The 14,331-nt window shown below is 36.8% G+C and overlaps 1 pseudogene across 1 annotated transcript; it reads left to right on the top strand.

Annotated features, from left to right (window-relative positions):
* Positions 1–10,202: 10,202 nt before the first annotated feature.
* Positions 10,203–13,072, top strand: LOC306666793 (transitional endoplasmic reticulum ATPase-like; annotated as a pseudogene). Its single transcript has one exon. The product of its transcript is annotated as a transitional endoplasmic reticulum ATPase-like (transcript).
* Positions 13,073–14,331: the final 1,259 nt, after the last annotated feature.

Genomic DNA, 14,331 nt, shown 5'->3' with positions numbered 1-14,331 from the left:
TTCTCTTAGTGCTATTGAATTGGAAGTTAGCTGATGGGAATTTTGGTGGTGACACCAATATTTAGTCCATAGCATTCTATAGGACATGGGGACAGCTGTGAGATATCAGCTAACACAGCAGCCAGAGGAAGGAGAACCTGCCTGTAAAGAGGCAGGCTCCTATGGCATCCACTAAAATATAAAATAGATAACTCTGGAGATTTATTTTATAGAAGAAGCATAAGTATGTATTTAATTAGGTATTTTAGAACCATTTCTCCCTTATTTGGGTTAAAAGCCATTTTTTCTGAATTAAAAAAATAAGGATATTTTGTTAAGTTATATATTCTGATATGAGGTTTAGAAACATATCTCTGAGAATTTATTTTTATGAGGTATACATGAATTTAACATGTATTCATTGGTATACTTTATAAAAGTTAAAGTAATAAATACAGATAAGTGAATTTGGGATGCATTGGAACATAAAAAGTTGTGATTCCTAAGTCTGAAACCATATTAGTTGGATAAGATTTTCCATTTGCTTTACAAATCCCAAATTCTTTGGCCCCACTTAAACATCTATTCAAAATTTCCCTTCTGTTAAATTTACCTGTACTAACAGGGACATCTTGTTTTTATTTGCCATTTGGTTTTTCTCAGAAATCTTTTAAGTTATTCTTCTTTTGTTTGCTTTTCCAAGGATGGCTAGATTTCTTAGGAATCTTACTCTTCTTGTCTAAGTTATTATGTATATTAATTGTCATCTCTGTCATGACTTTTTCATCTCTTTATTCTCATAATCAAACAAATGGGAATAGACCTAAGTGTGCAGGAGACAAATAATGAATTGATGACAATGTGGCATGGTGTTTTATTTCTGTAATCACTTCTCTGATACCTGTTACATGTGTTTATGAAGAGCCAGAATGGAAGAGATAAAAGTTTGTTTCAGAAAACCATTAGCGTTCTCTTCAGCTGAAGTAATTTAAAATGGTTATGCAGTCATCCTCAGATTTTTATTACTGACCCTTCATTAAATATTTCCATAATCTTAACATGGTTTTATGATAAAAGTCAAGAAAAAAACTTCAATGTGTTTTGAACCAAAAATATTGCAGATTTTATTTTTTCATTCTTTCCTGCTTACTTTTGTATTCCTCGTATTCCCAATATTCTGTTTTTTTTTTCTCCTGTTCAAAAACTCCTCAATGTTCAAATACTCCCCTTCTGTTTCTAGACTATATTTATTTCATGCTAATTCATACTGCCTTGAATTCTCTTTATCATGTAATGGTCTCCACTCACCCAGGAGCACACTTTCTCTACCTCTGAACCCATTAGCTTCAATCAGATGCCAAATTTTTTATACAAAAATTTGAGTGGGAGCTGTTGCTCTCATGGCTTCCCAAATAGGTACTTTCAGGATCCCAGTGAATATCAAAAGAACTTCACCATGGTTCCTCTCAGATCTAGTTTTTCTCTTACTTTTGAATTCCCTGGAATTTGGGTTACTTCACTAGTTCTGAGACTACAGGAATATCCCTTTCTATAACTTCAAGGACCTATTGTTTCTACTTCCATTTGATATTTCTTGTCTTTTTTCATCTGGATTTTATATGCTTAGCTGCTGGGAGACATCTCTCTTCTGCCCTCTCAAATCTGGGACTGGCAGCATCTGACTTTCTTTCTTTTTTAAAAAATTTATTCTTTTTAGTTATACATGACAGTATAATGTATTTTGGCAGATTATACATACATAGAGTATAACTTATTCTATTTAGGATCCCATTCTTGTGGTTGTACATAATATGGAGTTACCATGGTTGTGTATACAAATACAAGGCTAGGAAAGTTATGACCAATTTTCAGTCTGTCTCAATTCTTATTAAGAAAAAAAAAATTTAAACTTGATATTTAAACTATTTCTGTGAAAGTTTATGCTTCCTTCAAAAGTTCTGGTAATTTTTTCTATTTACATATTCAAGTATTTGATTTTTTGTTTTGTTTTGGGGTGTGTGTGTGTGTGTGTGTGTGTGTGTGTGTGTTGTAAACAACTTACTGTGTTTTGTGCTGCAGTGGCACAAATCGGATTTCAGTGTTCCAGGCATGAAACCCAAAATATCCTTTTAGGTTGGAAAATATTGCATTTTCTGTCCATTTAGTTTTAAAAAAATGATGTATCCTCTATTAACTTCCAGAACCCATTATTACTTTTTCATTTCTCACTGAACTTTACTTTGAATAAACTACTTTTCTTAAAATTATTGACAATAATATTAGTGACACTAATTAAGTCTTAGTAATTTAAGACTCCTGACCTTCCTTCCTTCCTTCCTTCCTTCCTTCCTTCCTTCCTTCCTTCCTTCCTTCCTTCCTTCCTTCCTTCTTTCCTTCCTTCCTTCCTTCCTTTCTTTCTTTCTTTCTTTCTTTCCTTCTTTTCTTCTTTCTTGATTAAACCCAGAGGCATGTTACCATTGAGCCACAGCCCATGTTATATTTTTTATTTTGAGATAGATTCCTACTAAGTTGCTTAGTGGCTTGCAAGTTGCTGAGGCTGGCCTTGACCTTGTGATCCTTCTGCATCAGTTCCCCGATTATACGTGTGAGCCACTACACCTTGTCCTACCTTCTTAAGAAACAAGATTAAGATGAAAACATTAGCTGGAATAATAAAATACAAACCCACCCATTTAACCAAAAAGTTGAACTGCATCCTAGAGTTTAACCTATTTGGGACAATCTTTCCTACCTCCAGAATAAATTCTTAACTCTTCCAGAACCAAATTTCATGCATTTCACATGGTATAAGTTTACTTATGTGTATTGAGACCAAATTCATGCATTTCACATGGTATAAGTTTACTTATGTGTATTGAGACTATTTACTGAGCCTCCATTTAACCCTGAATTTCTATCCATTCCATATCAGATTTTTCCTATATATTGTCTACTTTACAAGCCTTGTATGTATGTATGAATGGAAGGATGAATTTTAAGTATGAATTTAGAGTTTAAGAGACATGGTTCTAAAAGCTTGATGTTTTTGGAGTAAGGTTTCTTCTCAATTACCTATCCTACTAGTGAATTAACATCACACTAGAGTATTTCCATTGGGGAAAAATTGCCTTTGAACCTAGATGCACACATAATGCCTGTAGTACTGTTTGTCAAGATGCGTAAGCATAGGAGAAATTTTTTAGGCAGATATTCTCTGTATTATTACTAGCTGGGACTTAGATTTCAAAGTTATTTAAACTAGTTAGATTATATGTAATCTATCAGAGCCATGTTCTCCCTTCTAATTTGAATCAGCCAACTTACTCTATTCTCCTAGGTCAATTAACAGATCTGACTCCTTGAGTCATATCAGTTTTGCAAAAACATGTATGTAATATGGAATTCAAAAGAGTAATGATGCTAGAGACAGAGTTGATCTGAACCCTCTCTTTAATGCCTTCTTCTTTTTGGAGATCATCCAAATACATTATACCCAGTATCTTTCATGAGTTTGAGAGATGTGATAGCAATGTATAGATGGAGATAAACAGGTTTTGGTTGGGAGATAATAATAATAGTTTTCAATGTCAATGTCCTTATAAAACTCCAGGAAGTATTTTGAAATGCAGAACTGGAACCCGAAGAGAAGTTAGGACTAGAGAAAGATTTAAAAGTCACGTATATAAACTATTTTGAGCCTCAGGTACAGGTGGTAGACTGGGTAGTAAATGAGAAGTATTATGTACCTGGGAAGGGAATGTCTAGGTGTTGTTCTAGCTCTAGAACAGTGTACTCTGTGCAAATTATCTAATATCTTTGATCTTCAGTTTTCTAATTTTTCAAATGGGGTTTACCTTTAGTCATCCCTTCAAGCTCCAAAATTCTACTATTTTAATAAATTATTAAAGGTAAAAGTGCAGAGATAAGATAAAGTGGATTCTATGCTCATATATGAATACACAACCAGTTAACTCCACATTCATGTTGAAACACAAGAATGGGATCAAAATTATAATGGATTTTACTCCATATATGTATAATATGTCAAAATACACCCTATTGTCACATGTATCTAAAAACAACAAATTTAAAAAGATACAGCAGATCTATAAGTACCCAATGTAATTGAAACTGAAGGTAAATTTCCAGGCGGACAGCAACTTAAGAATGTGCATATTTGAAAGAGATTATTTGTTTCTTGATTAACACATGAACTTTTTCTTTTTTATTTCCCCCCGATTGATAGTAGGGTACAACTTCCATTAAAATTTTCTGTCCACAAGATAAAATGCAGTACTCTAAGTAGATTAGAATAACTGAGACTAATGATGCTTTATGCATCAAAAATTAGAAAAAAATGAGTGAGTTTTAAGGGTGATATTTCTACAATAAAATAGCAACTAATTACAACCTGAATGTGGCATGAGAGAAGCAAAATCAATTGGTTCCAAGATTGCATACCTATGAGATACTGTAATTGAAGATGTGGCATAAGAGGAAATGGAAATTAACAAGTTGTAACCATGTGCATATTTTTATGAGGGGGTCAAAACAATCTACATAAATGAAATTAATCCTTAGTGTATTTAAGAGGAACGTAAGAGAACATATATTATTTTCAGTTAGAATTGGACACCTAGTGTTTATGGGGTGGTACATGGCACATGAAGAAGTACTTTAGTCAAGTGTCACCAATGAAAGCATGTGTTCTCCCATGGAAGGGCCTGCACTTAGCAATGCAAAGCAACAACCAGCTGTCCTGTGTCTTTGGGCAAGTTGTTTATTTGGACTCCAGTGTTCTTGCCTACAAAGTGGGAATAACAAAGACTATTACCTGTTGTTGGGATTAAATAATATGTAAAAATGCTTGTAATTATGCCTGCATATAGTAAATATAGTCAATATAAATTACTACCACTACTACAACTACTACTACTACTACTACTACTACTACTACTACTACTGCTACCATAAAAATGATATGACTATGTATCATCCCATGAACACCATACAGGAAGGCTTTGTTACATATAAGGAGAATTAATATTTCTTTATTCTGATTTTAGGGGTCCCATTCTACAAGGGTGGCCTGGGGAACACAGGGACTATGAAGATCCTTGTGGAAGTTCCTAATGTGGTCTCCATTACATTGATGTAAATGATATAACAATGCCTTAATGTTTTAGTACAAACTTATTTATGATATTTCATTGACGACAGATGGAAGTTGATAACAAATAACACATTTTTCTTTTCAATTAATTTTATGTTCTTAATGGATGGTGGTGGAAATTGGGGTAGAGTGGCATAGTTTGGAGGATATTTCTCCTGAGAGGGATCAATAAAAAGCAGATGCTCTGAAGATTTTGTGCAAGATATAAAATTCATGGCATTGTAAAAAAGATAGATGAGCAGACCAATAGCCTGATGTGTCTTTTGGATTCTACTTTCATTGCCCCTGCTTTAGGATTTACCCACACCCCATCTTTTTAGCTAAGACTTCTACCCTCAGAAAAACTCTCCTCCTTTAGCACAGCAATCCATGTCTTTTTGAGCCTTTAATATAGTACATGATTCAAAATATTCTGATTGCCTCTCCCATTTAGATCACCTACTGAATCACTTCAACATACGTATATTACTTGCACTGTTTTAATCTTCACTAATTTATGTGTTTCTTTGGAAACCATATTTTAGTTTGTTCACATGGCATGGATTATCAGTGTAATTGAGAGTTCCTTAATGTTAGAGATCATATCTTTTATTCCTATTACACCTAGGGTTCCAGTCATAATGCTTGGAAACATTTATTAAGAACTCAGTGATACTTAATGAATGTTATTGACTGACATGGCTTTCATGCAATTGAGATAGCAACCAGCCATCTGAAAGATTTCTGGGAGAAAAATCAGAGAAACAGAGGTCAAGGGTATATAAATTTGAGTTTTATATTTGTAATGAGAGTAGTTTCACCAAAGTCCTATTTTTTCTTAAGCCTTTTTATGCATGTGTTTCATATCTTCAAGCATTTTCAATGTCTTTTTTAGTATACCCTTACAAAATGCATATGCTTTTCTAAGAAAGATGACCCTAATTGAAAGTTAAAAGAATGCCATAGTTTATATAATAGTGTTATATTTTATTTCTAGAATTCTCCAATTATGGAGATCTTTCTGATTGTTCCTGTTAGCTTACTATGCCATGTACTATAATTTTAAAAAATGAAGTCATTTTGCCATTTTAATCTCATGACATATCATCATCGAATTTTCAAAATGTACATGACCATGTGTAAAAATCTAAAAAATATTATGCATTTTTAAAAAATATGAAGTGTATTTAAATTACAAATACAATTTGATATATATCTTAATTGAAAATGGAAAATACACTTGGAGATATTTGTATAAAAATAAAACAAAAAAAATCCAATTTTTTCCTTTTTAAGTTTTCTTCAAGTAGGGCTATAAATGCCAGAAGAAGAAAGAAAATTAAATAAGCTGTGAGAAGTATATGAAGAAACATTCTTGAAGAAAACACTATGGTGATAATTGACAGTAATTTTCTCCCTTGAAAGGCAGTCAAATGAGCCTTACATCACGCAAATTATATGGGCCACAAGTCAGGTATAATCCAAACATAAATATTCATGCTCTGTGTGACATTTATGATAATATATATGTATATAGTGTGTGCACAGACATGTTTATAATAGATGCTGATTAAAATATATTATGAAATGCAGAAATAATTTTAAGATAGTAATTATTTTTAAAAAGGAAAAAATAAATATATTGTACCAAACCCTGAAGTTTACATAACATGATATTTTTATGGTAACTCTCATTGATATTAGTATGGTCACCATAGAATATGGTGTATAAAAGAGGATAAGTACTGAATATCAGCAAAATGAAAGCATCATGGATGTAAGTGTATGTTTCACATGTAAGGTAACTTTGTTTCTCTTTACTAAGCATATCAGGAATTAGTATCAATTAATTATGTAACTAAGGTTAATGGGTTTTGGGCCTGAGTTCATTTTATTTTCATTGCAAGCACCTTACATTTCTGGTATCATATTAAGTTAACAATAAGATAACCAGTATTCTTTAAATAAATGAGGGCTTATTTGCTTCAGTGTAACTGAAATGATTTCTTTCATTTGTTTTCACCTTGCTGCTCTCGAGTATCACTATGTTTTGTTCCTTGTTCAGATAAAGAAGACATCAGGTCTAGTATCAAGAGGAATTTCTGTAGTTTCCAGTTATCTCATTCAGAAGGAAACACATATTGACCTGTTTGTGAGGACCACTACTAGTATGAAACAGTCCACTGAAAAATACAAATAGAATTCTTCTTAATTAGAAGCTTTGTATGAATTACTAGGGTAATTTTTCATCTTTATAGGGAGGCTGAGACAGGAGGATTCTAAGTTTGAGGCCAGCTTCAGCAACTTAGTGAGGCCCTACCTCAAAATGAAAAATAAAAAGGACTGTAAATGTAGCTCAGTGGTAAAGTGCCTTGGAACTCTCAGTACAAAAAAAAAAAAAAAAAAAAAAAAAAAAAGTGTCTCTTCCTTTATTTGTTGGTGTATTATATGTAATTCTAAACATCATGACCAGTAACTCAAGACTGCATATATAAAAAGCAAAATGGCAAAAATGATTTACTTTCCTTGATACTGTTTACTAAAATAATCTGAAATTTGGCAAAAACAGTAATTTCCTTAGGCAGATTGACTTGAGAGGGGAAAGAAGATTTGAATAAGAATTTGAAGACTATTCTGATGATACCTGGTGTTTAAGATGGTTGTGATTTAGAATTTTTTTTTTTAATAGCAAAAGGGAAATGAGAGCAATGTTTTGAAAAATCTATGTTGGTAGTTACATTAAAACAAACAAACAAATATACATATCCCTTCCAAAAATCAGTTCAAATTTAAGTGGGTGTTCATCTGGCAAAAGTATACATAAATAAATACAAAGACTGAATATATCTATATACAATTTACCATGAAAATATGAAATTACATAACAATTAAAACACTTATTGTTCTATTTCAGTATTTCTCAAAAGTGATATCTTGAGTTGTAAATCACAGATTTGTTTTTGAAGTGCTGGAGATCAAATTCAGGGCCCACACCCTACTCCCCCATATTCCCCTACCATAGATTCTGGCTTAATTTGTCTGAAGTGGAGCTCAGGAATGGGTAATTATTTTAAGCTCTGTGGGTGATTTTGGTGTGAATATACATTTGAGGTTTATGGGTTTGCATCATGTATGCTGAGAGGAAAGCAAAGACTTTAGGGTAGATTGGACCTCTGTTTAAACCATTGCTATTGTCTATGCAACCTGATTATGCAGGGTACTCTGAGATATTCTCAGATACTTCTTCCTCAGTGACATGGGAAATATAAGCTCACAGATTTCTATGAAAATTACATTTGGCAATTGTTATGACTTGAATCTGAAATGTCCCCTAAAGGCCCATGTGTTGAAGACTTGGTTTCCAAGCAGCAATATTCAGAGATGGGGCTTTTAGGAAGTGATTAGATCATGGGTCCTTTCTCTACTGATGGATTTCTAATTTGATGGCATTAGAGGGAGGCAGTAGAAACTTTAGGAGATAGGGCCTACTTGGAGGAAGGATGTCACTGGGGGACCGCCTGGGAATGGTATTTTTTCCCCAGGCTTTTCTCTGTCTCTCCTCTCTCCCTGCAATGGGCTGAGCAACTTTTCTCTGCCACAGTGCTCTTCCATGATATTCTGCCTTGCCTCAGGCCCAAAACAATGGAGTTAGCCCACTTTGAACTAAAATCTTGAAACTGTGGGTCAAATAAGATTTTTTTCCTTTTAAGTTTTTTTTTTTTTTCCAGGCGTTTGTTACAGTGATGAAAACTGACTAACACAGCAATGTATACAGAGCTTTGAATATGGCTCAAAAACATTTGTTTTCCATCATGAGAATGTTTCTTAGTTTCTGATAATCCCATGTAGGGTAACCTTGTCCTACCATATTAAGTAAAATTAGTGTTGCTGAGGTTGAGAATCACTGGTTTAGTGACATTTTCTAGGGCAAATGATGTGGAGAATGATATAGTCTCCCAGTGGCAGGAGGCACTGTATCTCTTACATTGAGACAGTAGGGAGTTTGGTTACTTGAAAAGAGCAGTTAAGTGGGATTTACCAAAGACAATTTATAAAAGAAGTAGCTTCATACTCTTAATGAGCCAGTCATTTCCTATCTTGCTGTCCACACTACAGAACTTATTTGAATCAAATGATTCCTTTGAAATCAATGGAAACTGCAGTCTGGATGGGAGAAGGAAAGAAAAGAAATAGCTGTGTTAATACTGATTTAACCTAGGTTGCTCATTCCTTTTAATTAAATTGCAGGCAAAAAGGGGTAGATGAAATGATGCAATTGAGTGGGCACCAAAATGATACAAATAAGTGACTCTGAAGGAAAATACTGATAATAATAGGTGAAACTTAGTGAATTAGGTAATTTTAAAAAATCATCTTTATAAAACTGCATACAGATATTTAGACACTCTTAGCAATCTGACACTTGCTGCCTAAGGTATAAAATGAAATAAACAGTTTTCTTAGTTTCTGCTCTACTCACAACAATCAAATAATTGTAATAACTCCAAGGCTGACGAAATATTATTAGAAGGTAGAAATCTGGCAGGTAAATTTTTTCTCAGAGACTGGAGAAAATATTGAATTACTTTAAGTTATAGAAGGTGGTGGCAAAGAAAAGTAAATGCATTTTTAAAAACAAGTGCTGTGTAAAACTATGTAAAACAGGTCACATTTTACTAAAGCTTTTAAAAACTGGATAATGGAGCTGGGCACAAACTTAATAACATTCATGACATCTGACATATATGCTTATATACATAGTAGCCTAATATTTAATGTAGGATGGACCACTTGCAAGTGTTTTGGAAAAGGCCTCCTAACATCTTTTACTACACACATTTAGCAGTATACATTTTTATCTTCATTCCTCATACACCTCATTACTCAGTAGAAAAGCTAGGGGGATGAAATTCTTGGAGAGGAAGAAAGACCGTCAGAAGAATTGATTCCTAGCCAGGAACTTTACATTGTCCCCATTGTTTCTATTATTTTTCCTAAGCTCATCCATGGCAATCTGAGTTATACATCTTTGGTAAATGGCCAATAATATCTTTAGAAATTTTAGAGTCTCAGCTAAGCGTTTGCAGCCGTCGTTGGAGTCTTCGCTGCCGCTGCCCCCTCGCGGATCAGCCAGCGTCTCCCGCCCGCCCGCCGTCCCGGTGCCACTGGGAGGAAGCGAGAGGGAGGCTTCCTGTGGGTTTGTAGCTGCTGCTCACCATCCGTTCCCCAGCCTGGGAGAGCCGAGCCCCGGTCTAGTCGGTCGCCTGCCACTCTTGTAGCCGTTACCCGCGGGCCGCCACAGCCGCCGACCAGGAGAGGCGCGCGCCACGGCCTCTGGAGCCGATTCAAAGGGTGATGACTTATCCACAGCCATTCTCAAACAGAAGAACCGTCCCAATCGGTTAATTGTTGATGAAGCCATCAATGAGGACAACAGTGTGGTCTCCTTGTCCCAGCCCAAGATGGATGAACTGCAGTTGTTCCGAGGTGACACAGTGTTGCTGAAAGGAAAGAAGAGGCGGGAAGCTGTGTGCATTGTGCTTTCTGATGACACATGTTCTGATGAGAAGATTCGAATGAATAGAGTTGTTCGGAATAACCTTCGTGTACGCTCAGGGGATGTCATCAGCATCCAGCCATGCCCTGATGTGAAGTACTGCAAACGTATCCATGTGCTACCCATCGATGACACGGTGGAAGGCATCACTGGCAATCTCTTTGAGGTATACCTTAAGCCATACTTCCTGGAAGCTTATTGACCCACCCGGAAAGGAGACATTTTCCTTGTCCGCGGTGGGATGCTGTGCTGTGGAGTTCAAAGTAGTGGAGACAGATCCCAGCCCTTATTGCATTGTTGCTCCAGACACAGTGATCCACTGTGAAGGAGAGCCTATCAAACGAGAGGATGAGGAAGAGTCCTTGAATGAACTATGATGGCTATGATGACATTGGTGGCTGCAGGAAGCAGCTAGCTCAGATAAAGGAGATGGTGGAGCTTCCCCTGAGACATCCTGCACTCTTTAAGGCAATCGGTGTGAAGCCTCCTCAGGGAATCCTCCTCTATGGACCTCCTGGGACTGGGAAGACCTTTATTGCCCGAGCCGTGGCAAATGAGACTGGAGCCTTTTTCTTCTTGATCAATGGTCCTGAGATCATGAGCAAGTTGGCTGGTGAGTCTGAGAGCAACCTTCGTAAAGCCTTTGAGGAGGCTGAAAAGAATGCTCCCGCTATCATCTTTATTGATGAGCTGGATGCCATTGCTCCCAAAAGAGAGAAAACTCATGGGGAGGTGGAGCGGCGTATTGTATCACAGTTGTTGACCCTTATGGATGGCCTAAAGCAGAGAGCACATGTAATAGTTATGGCAGCAACCAACAGACCCAACAGCATTGACCCAGCCCTACGGCAATTTGGTCGCTTTGACAAGGAGGTAGATATTTTAATTCCTGATGCTACAGGACGCTTGGAAATTCTTCAGATCCATACCAAGAACATGAAGCTGGCAGATGATGTGGACCTGGAACAGGTAGCCAATGAGACTCATGGACATGTGGGTGCTGACTTAGCAGCCCTGTGTTCAGAGGCTGCCCTGCAGGCCATCCGCAAGAAGATGGATCTTATTGACCTAGAGGATGAGACCATTGATGCTGAGGTCATGAACTCCCTTGCTGTGACTATGGATGACTTCCGGTGGGCCTTGAGTCAGAGCAACCCATCAGCTCTGCGGGAAACTGTGGTAGAAGTGCCACAAGTAACCTGGGAAGACATTGGGGGCCTGGAGGATGTCAAATGTGAACTTCAGGAGCTAGTCCAGTATCCTGTAGAACACCCAGACAAATTTCTCAAGTTTGGTATGAGTTCTATTCTGTGGACCTCTAGGCTGTGGGACAACCTTGCTGGCTAAAGCCATTGCTAATGAATGCCAGGCCAACTTCATCTCCATCAAGGGTCCCGAGCTGCTCACTATGTGGTTTGGAGAATCTGAGGCCAAAGTCAGGGAAATCTTTGACAAGGCATGCCAAGCTGCCCCCTGTGTGCTTTTCTTTGATGAGCTGGATTCAATTGCCAAAGCTCGTGGTGGTAACATTGGAGATGGTGGTGGGGCTGCTGACCGAGTAATCAACCAGATCCTGACAGAAATGGATGGCATGTCTACAAAAAAGAATGTTTTCATCATTGGTGCTACCAACCGGCCTGACATTATTGATCCTGCCATCCTAAGACCTGGCTGCCTTGATCAGCTTATTTACATCCCACTGCCTGATGAGAAGTCCCATGTTGCTATCCTCAAGGCCAATCTGCACAAGTCCCCAGTTGCCAAGGATGTGGATTTGGAGTTCCTGGCAAAGATGACTAATGGCTTCTCTGGAGCTGACCTGACAGAGATTTGCCAATGTGCTTGTAAGCTGGCCATTCGTGAATCCATTGAGAGTGAGATTAGGCGAGAGCGGGAGAGGCAGACAAACCCTTCTGCCATGGAAGTAGAAGAAGATGATCCAGTGCCAGAGACCCGCAGAGATCACTTTGAGGAAGCCATGCGCTTTGCCTGCCGTTCTGTCAGTGACAATGACATTCGGAAGTATGAAATGTTTGCTCAGACCCTTCAGCAGAGTCGAGGTTTTGGCAGTTTCAGATTCCCTTCAGGGAACCAGGGTGGAGCTGGCCCTAGTCAGGGCAGTGGAGGTGGCACAGGTGGCAGTGTGTACACGGAAGATAATGATGATGACCTGTACAGCTAAGTGATGGTGGCCAGCGTGCGGCGAGCTGGCCTGGTTGGACCTTGTTCCCTGGGGGTGGGGGCGCTTGCCCAGGAGGGACCAGGGGTGCCCCCCATGGCCTGCTCCATTTCTCAGTCTGAACAGTTGAGCTACCAATCAGACTCTGGACAGGGGGTTTCTGTTGCAAAAAAAATACAAAAGTGATAAAATAAAGGTGATTTTCTTTTGGGAAAAAAAAAGAAATTTTAGATGTAATCAATATTTTATGTATGTAAATATGTTATCACCATCATCCTCACTATCAATAATTTATTCAGTATATTCCCCACTATTTGGTGAAAGTTGTTTTTAAACATTTTTCTTCTTAAAATGCTTTTGTCAAATAAATGTATTAAGACATTTCAATATGTAAGTAAAATCTGATCAGTTGCTTTGATTGAATCCTAGTTAGAACTAGAGGTTGGGAGTCAAGACCCATTCCCTTGGTCTTCATGTGACTCCTGGAGGAGTGTCCTGAAGGCTATAAGATTATCCTGAGCATAGTTTAAACATCAATTTTTCTAAATTTTTAGATGTCCTTCAAACTGTCTTTAGGATTGCCAAATATAGGGGTCTGTTACCTCCAGAATAAATTTATTGTGATTCATAAACCTTCATTTTTATTTTCTTCTAAGGTGAAAATAAATATCTGGAAATCTGACCGAGCTCTTCCTTGTAACAAAATGAAAAAAGAGATTAGTAAATTACTTGACTTTCTGCCTAATAAATGTCTAAAATTGATTGATTTAATACTTGGGTCTTTTTTAGCAGGGCAATATAACAATATAACAGATAACTTCATATGTGATTTCATATTACTCACAGACATAGAACCTTTTTTTTTAAACTATTGATCAAGACCAAGTATATACAAATGAAGTTTGAATTTCAGAAACAGAATTTGTGCGATAATTAAGATAAATCTAAGAATGTTGCTTTCTCATGACATAACATATAGCAATTCTGGTTCACATGTCTTTGAAATGTAAGTAATTTACAAATGTCAGTCATTTCAGTTTTTAATCACAGGCATGATTAAGTTCTCTACAAAATGAACTAGGTACAGATTCTCTATATTGTGGTTTAAAAGATGATGTTTGTGCTCATAGCTAGTAAGCATTCAGGAGAATAGGTTGGTATGCCATCATGAAATTAAGGAAAACTGATCTACCCGATGGAAGTGTTACCTGGGTACAGTGCGGTGCAAGAGATATCCCTGAAATTGGGGACCATGTTTTCTTTTAAAAAATGGTTTTAATTTTAAAAATGACAAGATACTCAGTTGAGATAGCAAAGCACCTTCCAGAGATCAATAGATTGTATCCTGAAAAACTTCATGTATCTGATGTAGGTTGTATGTTAACCTAAAGATTGGGCCTTAACTAAATTTAAGAATCACTCGATACAATATCGGATATGAAATGTCACTGTCTTCATGTTTCC

Source organism: Sciurus vulgaris (genome assembly GCF_902686455.1).
Source record: "Sciurus vulgaris genome assembly, chromosome: 7".
Taxonomy (NCBI): Eukaryota; Metazoa; Chordata; class Mammalia; order Rodentia; family Sciuridae; genus Sciurus; species Sciurus vulgaris.
Note: the sequence above shows the minus strand (reverse complement) of the source record. Positions and strands in the feature narration are given on the sequence as shown.